At 35.5% G+C, this 10,203-nt stretch overlaps 1 protein-coding gene and 1 pseudogene across 2 annotated transcripts in view; one reads left to right on the top strand and one right to left on the bottom strand.

Annotated features, from left to right (window-relative positions):
* Nucleotides 1-2,155, bottom strand: part of LOC100153286 — a 51,208-nt pseudogene extending 49,053 nt beyond the window's left edge.
* Nucleotides 1-10,203, top strand: part of LOC100515171 (sodium channel protein type 2 subunit alpha) — a 134,467-nt gene that overhangs the window by 17,925 nt on the left and 106,339 nt on the right. The gene's annotated exons all lie outside the window — the stretch shown is intronic.

The following is a 10,203-nucleotide window of genomic DNA, read 5'->3' on the forward strand; positions in this document are numbered from 1 at the left end:
TCAAGTGAGTGATTCCTTTCCCATGTTAGGGAGGTTTTTGGCTATTATCTCTTCAGATGATTTCTCTGGCTCTTTTTCTTTCTCTTTTCCTCCTGGTTAAAAGATGATCTTTTGATCCAACATTTCAACTTCTAGGAATCTATTTCATAGATATACTCACACACAGTATTCATTACAACAATGTTTGTAAATAGCAAAAAACCTGGAATGACCTAAATATCCACTAATAGGAACACATTTAATCAATTGTGGTACATCTATGTAGCAAGTATTCCATATATATCAAAATAATTTTAGACTTTTATATACTGTGTAAAAATGATTAAGACTGTGAAGGAAATGATCAATACTGTGAAGTGAAAAAAAGCAGTAGTTTTATCTTAAATTTCTCCTTTGCTATATGTATGACCTGCCCATGCATCCAGTACCATCTTATCTTTCTAGCTCATTTCATCTTGAACCCAAATTTGAATAATCCTGTAACCAAGTCAGGACCCCAATCCATAGATCTTACCACATTTCACTGTCCTCCACTTAATGTCCTCTTTCCTTTTAATAAATTGATTAAATTCTATGGTAAGTTATAATAATCACTCCTTTACACACATACTTAACAAACTCCCTCTCTCTCTTTTTTTAATTGTCTGGCAAAATCCCCATCCTAGATATATCCAACTCTGCCCTAACTCCATACTTTCCCCACGTAGCAGGACACAAGCACAAACCTCAAGTTCACCCATGATACTCCCCACCAATCATACAACACAATTCTCTAGACCACTACTTGTCCCAATTCCCTGTACTTGAATTTCATACCCTCTCTTCTTCCCTCAAATCATCAACACCTCTACTTCATCTTCACTTTCAGTCGACAACTCTGTTTCCTACATTGCTGAATAAATTAAAACAATAAGAGGATATTTTTCCCTTCGAGACTTTCACCACTACATGCACTCCCTACCAAGTTTATACGCACCTAATTTGACTTCCCACCTGTTACCTTAAGTCAGCTATCACTGCTTCCACCTAAAATAATCCATGCTTTGGTGCACTAGATCCTATTCCCTCTTACATACACCAAGTTATCATTTCAGCATTTTTTCCCTCTCTCTCCTATATCAGTAATTTTAGCTCCTTTCTGTATCATCATGCAAGAACTTTATTATTGCTCCTATATTTTAAAAATTTATTTTCTCCTGTCTTCAACTGCTTATCCATTTCTTTCTCCTTCCTTTTCAAAAACACTTATCAAAAATGTTCACTGTATTCTGTGTCCTATTTTTCTCCTCCCATTCTTTTTTAAATCCAGTTTAGTCAAGTTTTCACTCCCTTCGTTTTACCAAAATAATTCTTGATAGGAATCCAAAAACCACCACACTGTTAAATCCAGTGATCCATTCTGTCTTTGTCTTAGTTGACCAATATTGGATGTAGCACATCATTATATTCCCCTTGATACAGTTCATTCCCTTGGATTCTGGGATAGCACATGATCTTGGTTCTTCTCTTGTCTTTTTGTTCACTCCTTAGTTGCTTTGATTTTTTTTTTTTTTTTTTTTTGTCTTTTTGCCTTTTCTAGGGCCACTCCCATGGCATATGGAGGTTCCCAGGCTAGGGGTCCAATCAGAGCTGTAGCCACTGGCCTACACCAGAGCCACAGCAATGCAGGATCCGAGCCGCGTCTGCAACCTACACCACAGCTCACGGCAATGCCAGATCCTTAACCCACCGAGCAAGGCCAGGGATCGAACCCGCAACCTCATGGTTCCTAGTCGGATTCACCAACCACTGAGCCACAACAGGAACTCCTGCTTTGCTTTTGACTCTGCCTTTCCAAACTTCATTATTTGGGAGTATTCCTGATTCAGTCCCTGATTCTCTTTTCTTCTCACCACTTTCTTATGATTCATTGAGTCTCATGGCTTTAAATGTCATGTAAATAATCATGACTTCCAAATGTTTACCTTCAGTTTTCTGCTTAACTAAAGACTTTTGTGTCTAGCCTTTTATTTGACATGTTAATTTGGATATATAGTAGTAATCAAATTAACATGCTCCAAGCAAAGTTTCTGAACTTCCCTCTCCCTGACCAACCTGCTGCATCCCCAACCTTCACTATCTTACTTCTTATGGAGGTAGCTCCAGTGAGGATCATCTTTGAGTATTCTCTTTCTCTCATCTCCCATATTGAGTCTCTAAAGAATTCCTATTGATTTCATCTTCAGAATATATCCAGAAGCTGACTGCCATCTACACTGCTCATACCCTGGTCCAAGCCATCACCAAATCTCTCCTGGATTTTTTTTAGTTTCTTCACACTGGACTTTATTCTTCTACCCCTTCTCTTTACAATCTATTCTAACACAACAGACAATATAAAGATTATACCACATCTCAGCTCAAAATTCTATAAGTAATAACAATTGCTATCAGAGTAAAAACTACCTTATAATTTCCAATAAGACACAGTTGAATCTGGTCTCTATTCTATTATTTCTCTGACCTCATCTCCAATTTTTCTTTCCCTTATTCACTTTTACTGTTTCTTGAATATTAAAGGCACACTCACATTTTTAGGAGGTTCATCTTCTGTAATGCTTTTTCCTCAGATATTTGCATAATTAACTCCCTCACCTGCTTCAAGTCTATATTTAAATGGCATTTCTAAATGATGTCAACTCTGACTATCCAATTTAAAACCTCAGCTCTCTTGGAGTTTCTGTTGTGGCTCAGCCAGTCTAAGAGCCTACATAGTGTTCTCGAGGATGCAGGTTTGACCCCTGGCCTTGTTCAGTGGGTTACTGCAACTTCAGTGTAGGTCACAGATGTGTCTATAGATGGCTTTAGGTAGTATGGACACTTTAACAATATTAACTATCCCAAGCTATGAACACAATAATCTTTTCACTTGTTTGTGTCTCTCTCAGTTTCTTTCATTAAAGTCATATGGTTTTCAGTATACAGATTTCTTACTTCCTTAATTTCTTCTAAATTTATTTGTATGCATGCTATTGTTTTCTATGCTATTGTAAATGGCATTATTTTCTTTCTTCCTTTTTCAGATGGTCTGTTGTTAGAGTATAGAATCACAACCGATTTCTCTATGTTGATTTGGTATCCAGCAACTTCAGTGAATTCATAGTTTACTTCCAATAGCTTTGTTGTTTTATTTTTGTGATTTTCTCTTTATAAGAAAGATCAAACCATTTGCAAATAAAGACAATTATTCTTTGTCTTTTATATCTTTGTATTGCCTGATTCTCTCTCTTGAACGTCCAGTGCTATATTGAAGAATAATGGTGAGAGTGGGCATCTTTGTCTTGTTCCTGATCTTAGAGGAAATGCTTTCAATCTTTGACCATTAAGTATGATGTTAGCTGTGGCTTTGTTATATATGGCCTTTACTGTGTTGAAGTATTTTCCTTCCATACCCAGGTGTTGAGGGTTTTCATTATGAAGGTATGTTGTATTTTGTCAGATTTTTTTTTCCATGTCTATAGAGATGATCATATGTTTTTTTATCTTTCATTGTATTAATGTGCTGTATGACATTATTGATTTGTATATATTGAACCATCATTGTTTCCCAAGCTAAATCCTGATTGATCATAGTGTATGAACCTTTTTTCTGTTAATATTTTGTCAAGAATTTTTGCATTTATAGCCTTTAGAGATACTGGTCTGTAGTTTTCTTTTCTTGTAACGTCTTTTTCTTCCTTTGGTATCCGGGTAATGCTGGCCTTGTAAAATGAGTGCATGTTTCCATCCACTTCAGTTTTTTGGAAGAGTTTGAGAAGGACTGGATTCTTCACGTGTTTGGTAGAAGTTACCATTGTAACCATTTGACCCTGGGCTTTTCTTGTTGGGAGGTTTTGATTACTTATTCAATTTCATTATGTGTTAATGATTTGTTCACATTTTCTATTTCCTCGTGATTCAGTCTAAGTATTTGTATGTTTCTAGGGGTTTATTAATTTTTTCTCTGCTATCCAATTTGTTGGCATATAATTGCCCACGATAATTTATTATGATCCCATGTATTTCTGTGTTATCAGTTGTAATATTTCCTCTTTAATTTATGACTTTATTTATTTGAGTCTTCTCTATTTTTTTCTTAGATGGTCTAGCTAAAATTTTGTCAATTCTGTTTGTCTTTTCAGAAAGAGTTCCTAATTTCATTGATTTAAAAAAATTTTTTTGGTCTCTATTTGTACTCTGCTCTGATCTCTGTTATTTCCTTCCTTCTGCCAACTTTGGGATTAATTTGCACTTCTTTTTCTAGTTCCTGAGATATAAAATTAGAGTTTTTTGATATCTTTTTATATATAGGTATTTAACACTGTTACCTTCCTTCTGAGAACTATTTTGCTGCATCCCTTACTTTTGGTATGTTATATTTCCAAGTTTATTTGTTTCAAGATTTTTTTTATTTCTTTTTTTGACATTGTTTATTTAGGAATCTTTTGTTTAATTTCCACATATTTGAAAATTTTCCTGCTTTCCTCCTGTTAATTGATTTCTAGTTTCATACCATTGTGTTTGGAAAAGATTCTTATTATGATTTTAACTTTCTTAAATTTGCTAAGACTTTGTTTTGTGAATATATGTTCTATCCTGGAGGATTTTCTATGCACACTTAAGAAGAATGTATATTCCGCTCTGTTAGTTACCATGTTCTCTATATGTCTGTTAGGTCCATTTTGTCTAAAGTATGGTTCAAATCATGTGTTTCCTTATTGATTTTTTTTTTTTTTTTGGTCTGGAAGATCTGTCATTGGTGTGGGGACTTGAAATCCTCTACTATTACTACTGTTTTTGGCTGAAGTCTATCTTGTCTGATACAAGTTCGGTTCTACCTCTGCTCTCCCAATTTCTACTTGCATAGAATATTTTTTTTCATTCCTTCACATTGAGCTTGTATATATCCATAAAGCTGAAGTGAGTCTCTCATTGCCAACATATAATTGGGTCTCTTTTTTAAATCTATATAGCCTTTTGATGGGAGAATTCAATTCATTTACATTTAGAGCAACTATTGATAAGTATGATTTTAGTGTCATTTTATCAATTGTTTTCTGTCTCTTTTATACTTCTGTTGTTCCTTTCTTCATTTCTTGCTGTCCTCCTTTGTGAACTGGTAATGATTTTCCGTAGTGCTAATATGCTGTTATTTTATTTTCTTTAACTTTTGTGAATCCACTGTAGGTTTTTGCTGTGAGGGTAATATGACTCTTGCATAATATGTCTTATTTTTATTATGTATTTATTTATTTTTTTAAAAGTTTTATTTTATTTTATTTTTGTCTTTTTGCTATTTCTTTGGGCTGCTCCCACGGCATATGGAGGTTCCCAGGCTAGGGGTCTAATCGGAGCTTTAGCTGCCAGCCTATGCCAGAGCCACAGCAACACGGGATCCGAGCCACGTCTGCAACCTACACCACAGCTCACGGCAACGCCGGATCGTTAACCCACTGAGCAAGGGCAGGGACCGAACCCGCAACCTCATGGCTCCTAGTCGGATTCGTTAACCACTGCACCACAACGGGAACTCCTATGTATTTATTTTTTAGCTGCTTCCATGACATGTAAAAGTTCTTAGGACAGGGATCAAACCCCCACAACAGCCATAACCAGAGCCACAGCAGTGACAATGCTGGATCCTTAACGCACTGAGGCACAGGAGAACTCCAAAATGTCCTATTTTTATAACAGGACATATTACCTTATAATCTATATTATATTATCTTATAATCTATTTTAAGGTAATAACAACTTAACTTCAAATGCATTCAAAAACTCTATGCTTTTATTTCCTCTTTCATGTTTTAATTTCATAATCTACCTCTTTTTATATTGTATATTCATTAACAGATTATAGCAGCTATAATTATTTTTAATATCCTTATCATTTTAACTTTTTATTATAGTTAAGCCGTTAATACACCATTGTACTGCAGTATTAGAGTATTCTGCATTTGGTTATACATTACCTTTACCAGTGTGTTGTACATTTTCATATGTTTTCATGTTACTAATTAGTGACCTTTCATTTCAGATTAAAAAACTCCTTTCAATATTCTTATTAGGCAAGTCTATTGTTAATTAACTATTTCAGCTTTTTTTGGGGGGGAAGCCTTTATTTCTCCTTTGTTTCTGAAGAATAAATTTGCTGAATAGAGTATTCTGTGTTGACTTTTTTTTTCTTTCAGCACTTTCCTGGTCTATAAGCTTTCTGCTAAAAAATCCACTATTACCTAATGGGGGTTTTTTCTAAGTTACAATGTTCTTTTCTCTTGCTTTTTTAGTATTCTGTCCTTGTCTTTGATTTTTGACAGTTTTATTATAATGTGTCTTATAGAAGAATATTTTGCATCGAAATTATGGCATGACCTATTTGCTTCATGAAATTGGATGTCCAAATCTCTCCCCAGGTTTTTTAACTTCTCAGCCATCATTTATTTGAAAAAATTTTCTTCCTCCTTCTCCTTCTCTTTTTTCTGTAGTTTCTTTTATAGTGTCCCATGGATCACATAGGCTTTCTTCACTCTTTTTTGCAAGGGGGCACACCTGTGGCATATGGAAGTTCCCAGACTGGGGTCAAATCAGATTTGCAGCTGCCAGCCTATGCCATAGCCATAGCAATGCCATATTTAAGCCACGTCTGCAACCTATGCTGTAGCTTGTGGCAACACCAGATCCTTAACCCAGTGAGTGAGGCCTGGGATCCAAACTACATCCTCATGGATACTAGTCAGGTTCTTAACCCACTGAACCACAGTGGGAACTCTTTCTTCACTCTTTCATTCTCTTTTTTATATTCTTCTCTAACTGGGTAATTTCAAAATTCCTGCCTTCTAACTCACAGATTGTTTCTTCTCTTTGGTCTGTCCTAATGTTGATATTCTCTATTGTGTTTTTTTATTTTGTTGTATCGAAATCTTCAGTTGTAGAATTTCTGTTTGGTTCTTTTACATCTTTAAAATCTCCCTGGTACTTCTGCCCTCAAAAGCTGCATAGGGAGTTGGTTACAAAGTAAAAAGACTCTGTGGGTGAGGTCCTCATGCAAGTTGCAGGAACCCATGGATGATGCTTTCCTAGTAGACAATAGGTGGATTTCCTGACAGAGTCCACAGTGCGGTCTTCAGGCACTGTGTCCCTTTAAAGCTCTCTGATAATTTTATTTGTCACTTTCTTGATATCCTCCCTCATCCCAATCATGGAGCTTCCAATTTAGAAGTCTGGATTCTTCAAGAAAGAAAAGAGTTTCTTGGGCAGCATCCTGCAGAGCCAGGGAAACCAGTAACTCACTCACCTGTTCGCCCTTTCCTTCATGGTAGAAATCATCATCAAGAAGGTCTCTCTTAGCTCTAAGATGTACCACCTCAGTGGAGGGATGGTGCCAGCAAAACCAAGCTGTTCCTCTTATTCACTTCAGTGCATCCTAACTCATATATAAGTTTTTTTCTCCATTGGAGTGCTAGAAATTGTCCTCTAGAATACTAGACTTCCACAAAGGCTCTCTTGTCTGTATATGACTGCCCAAGTCAGTGTTCTCCAGGTGCTCACAGACTGTGCCTGAGAGAGGCTAGAACTACTTCAAAGGCTTCTGCAGAGATCATAGCTTGTACCAAGATCTAAATCTCAGGTGCATGAGATTTGTCCTGCATCCCTTGGCTTAAGGTGTTCCCACAGAGGTACTTTTTTTGTAGCTAAATGTCAAATTTTTGTTGTTGTGGGAGAAAGGAAATATAAGGGACATCTTATGCTGACATAACACTGATGTCACTTCATTAAGCCACTAGGATTTCATTGAAATTACCCAATTTAGCTCTCCTAAAAGTTTTCATGCATGTCCTCTAAATCTCAGCTTAGATATTTGTCTTTGCTAAATACTAATATGTCCTTATTCCTTTATTTGTAGAAAATTGGCTATTTGGTATTAAAAAATATATGATTTTTCCCCTTGATCACTTACTAAAAAATATTTCCATTGAATATATTTCTCTCCTCACTAGACTCCAAGGTTCCAGTGAAAAATTTATACTATCTCATGCTTCAGAAGATAGATGTGAACTTTTGTCCTAATTAGATCTAACTTAAATGTCACTTCCTTTATAATGTTCTTTTTGATGTTTTCATATGCAATGTCACATTTTCTGCTGTACTTCCATTGCATCATGCAGCTATCTCTACATTTGTCGTAACATCGACCAGCCTGCTATATGTGCACCTGGGTCATCTCTTATGTAAAATTGTGTACTGTGTAAAGACATACATGTGTCTTATCGATCTACCAAGCTGTCCAGTACCTACATACACATATACATATATATCTATCCAATACCATAGGAGGTGATCATCTGCTCATCTCTAGTCATTTAAAACTTCAGTCAAGGAGTTCCCTCATGGCTCAGCAGGTTAATGATTCAGTGTTGTCACCTCTGTGGCTCTGGTTACAACTGTGGTACAGGTTCTGTCCCTGGCCCAGGAACTTCCACATGTCACAGGTATGGTAAAATAAACAAACAAACAAAAAATCTTCAGTCAAGAAACTATTTGAAGTTTCTATTTGAAATTTCGCAACATAACTATTCTTCTTCAAATAACTTGTTAAAATACCTCTTAGTAGTTTGCCTTAATATAACTGACTTAAATAGTTTTTAAATTTTGAGTTTTGGTAGACTATCTGGTGATTTGTAAAAGGAATTGAATCCAGAATATGTAAAAATTTCAGAGAAGGAGTTCCCATTGTAACTTAGTGGTAATGAACCCAACTATTATCCTTGAGGACGTGGGTTCAATCCCTGGTCCCACTTAGTGGATTAAGGATCCAGTGTTGCCATGAACCATGGTTTAGTTTGAAGACACAGCTCAGATTGTATGACTGAGCCTATGGTGTAGGCTGGCAGCTGCAGCTCTGATTTAACCCCTAGCCTGGGAACTTCCATATGCCAGGACTGTGGCCCTAAAAAAATAAAATTTCAGAGAAAACTTAAATAGTAAATATAATTGTGGATATCTGTCTCTCTCCCTCTCTCTTTCTCTCTCTCTCCCCCCGACACATATACACACATGTACCCACACAATCTCTATTGCTAGATATCATTCATAAAGAATTCTCTTACTCCATGAGTAAGTAAGGTTTATAATCAGTAACAGCATTAATCAACAATAGTCACACAAACATGGGTGCTTGCATGCACACACACACACAAATATCCATAGTCTTTCCCCTCCAATCATTATTATCTAACTTTAAAAATACACCCTAAAAAGTTAAATGACTAGACTTCTAGAAGAAATAGTTCAGTGTAGATTGCAGTACTCTTCTTATATCACAATAGTGAGGAATGTGTATTTTGTAGGATATATCAAATCCTTAACTGCAGAATGATTTGAGACAACATTTTAGTGAACCCAAAAATTTAATCCCTGGTTCTTCATGGTTCATCATTTTTCCATGAGCTTCTAGTTGCTCAAATTCCTGACCTTGATTAACTCCCAAAAAAATCTGCTCATTATTAAAGACCAGAAAGAGTTGTAAATGAAACAAAATATAATTTTATAAGTTAGTATAATGCATTTTAAAACTCGAATCATTCTAAGATGACATGAAATGATTTTGACTATGCTTGTTATATTATTTTAGTTCTTGTGACAGTATTTCTAGAAAATCCACTGTTCTTTAAAACAAGTGACAGAAAAAGACTAACAAAAATATTAATAAAAAAAGGAATGTATTGGCTGGATATAGGGTATCTCATAGACGTAGCATGAGAAAGAACACATACTGGGATATTCCAACATAAATATGATAAGAACCAATGAAATATTAGTGAGTCTGGAAAGGAGTAGAAGAAAACAAAACAATCTATAAAATAATAAAAATAAAACAAAAAAGTCAATGGGTTTTATATTTTTACATTTAGACTTTCAAAGAAAGCATGGCAACATTTTGTTTCAGGAATTTTATGCAAAGTGCTGCATGTGTTGAAATATTCTGTCTTTCACCACAGTGATTCTCTTACCTTACATAGCATACATTTCTCCATGCCCTCATAGCTTACTAAATGAGAACTCATCTGAGAAACTAATTTTCCCTTGAACTAGCACTGCTAACTGCCAAATTAAAGAGAGAGATTAACATCTCTACTGCATTTATTTTTGAGTTACAATAAAAATTAATGTGTTAGCTTTACACTT

This window comes from Sus scrofa, chromosome 15 (assembly GCF_000003025.6).
Source record: "Sus scrofa isolate TJ Tabasco breed Duroc chromosome 15, Sscrofa11.1, whole genome shotgun sequence".
Lineage (NCBI taxonomy): Eukaryota > Metazoa > Chordata > Mammalia > Artiodactyla > Suidae > Sus > Sus scrofa.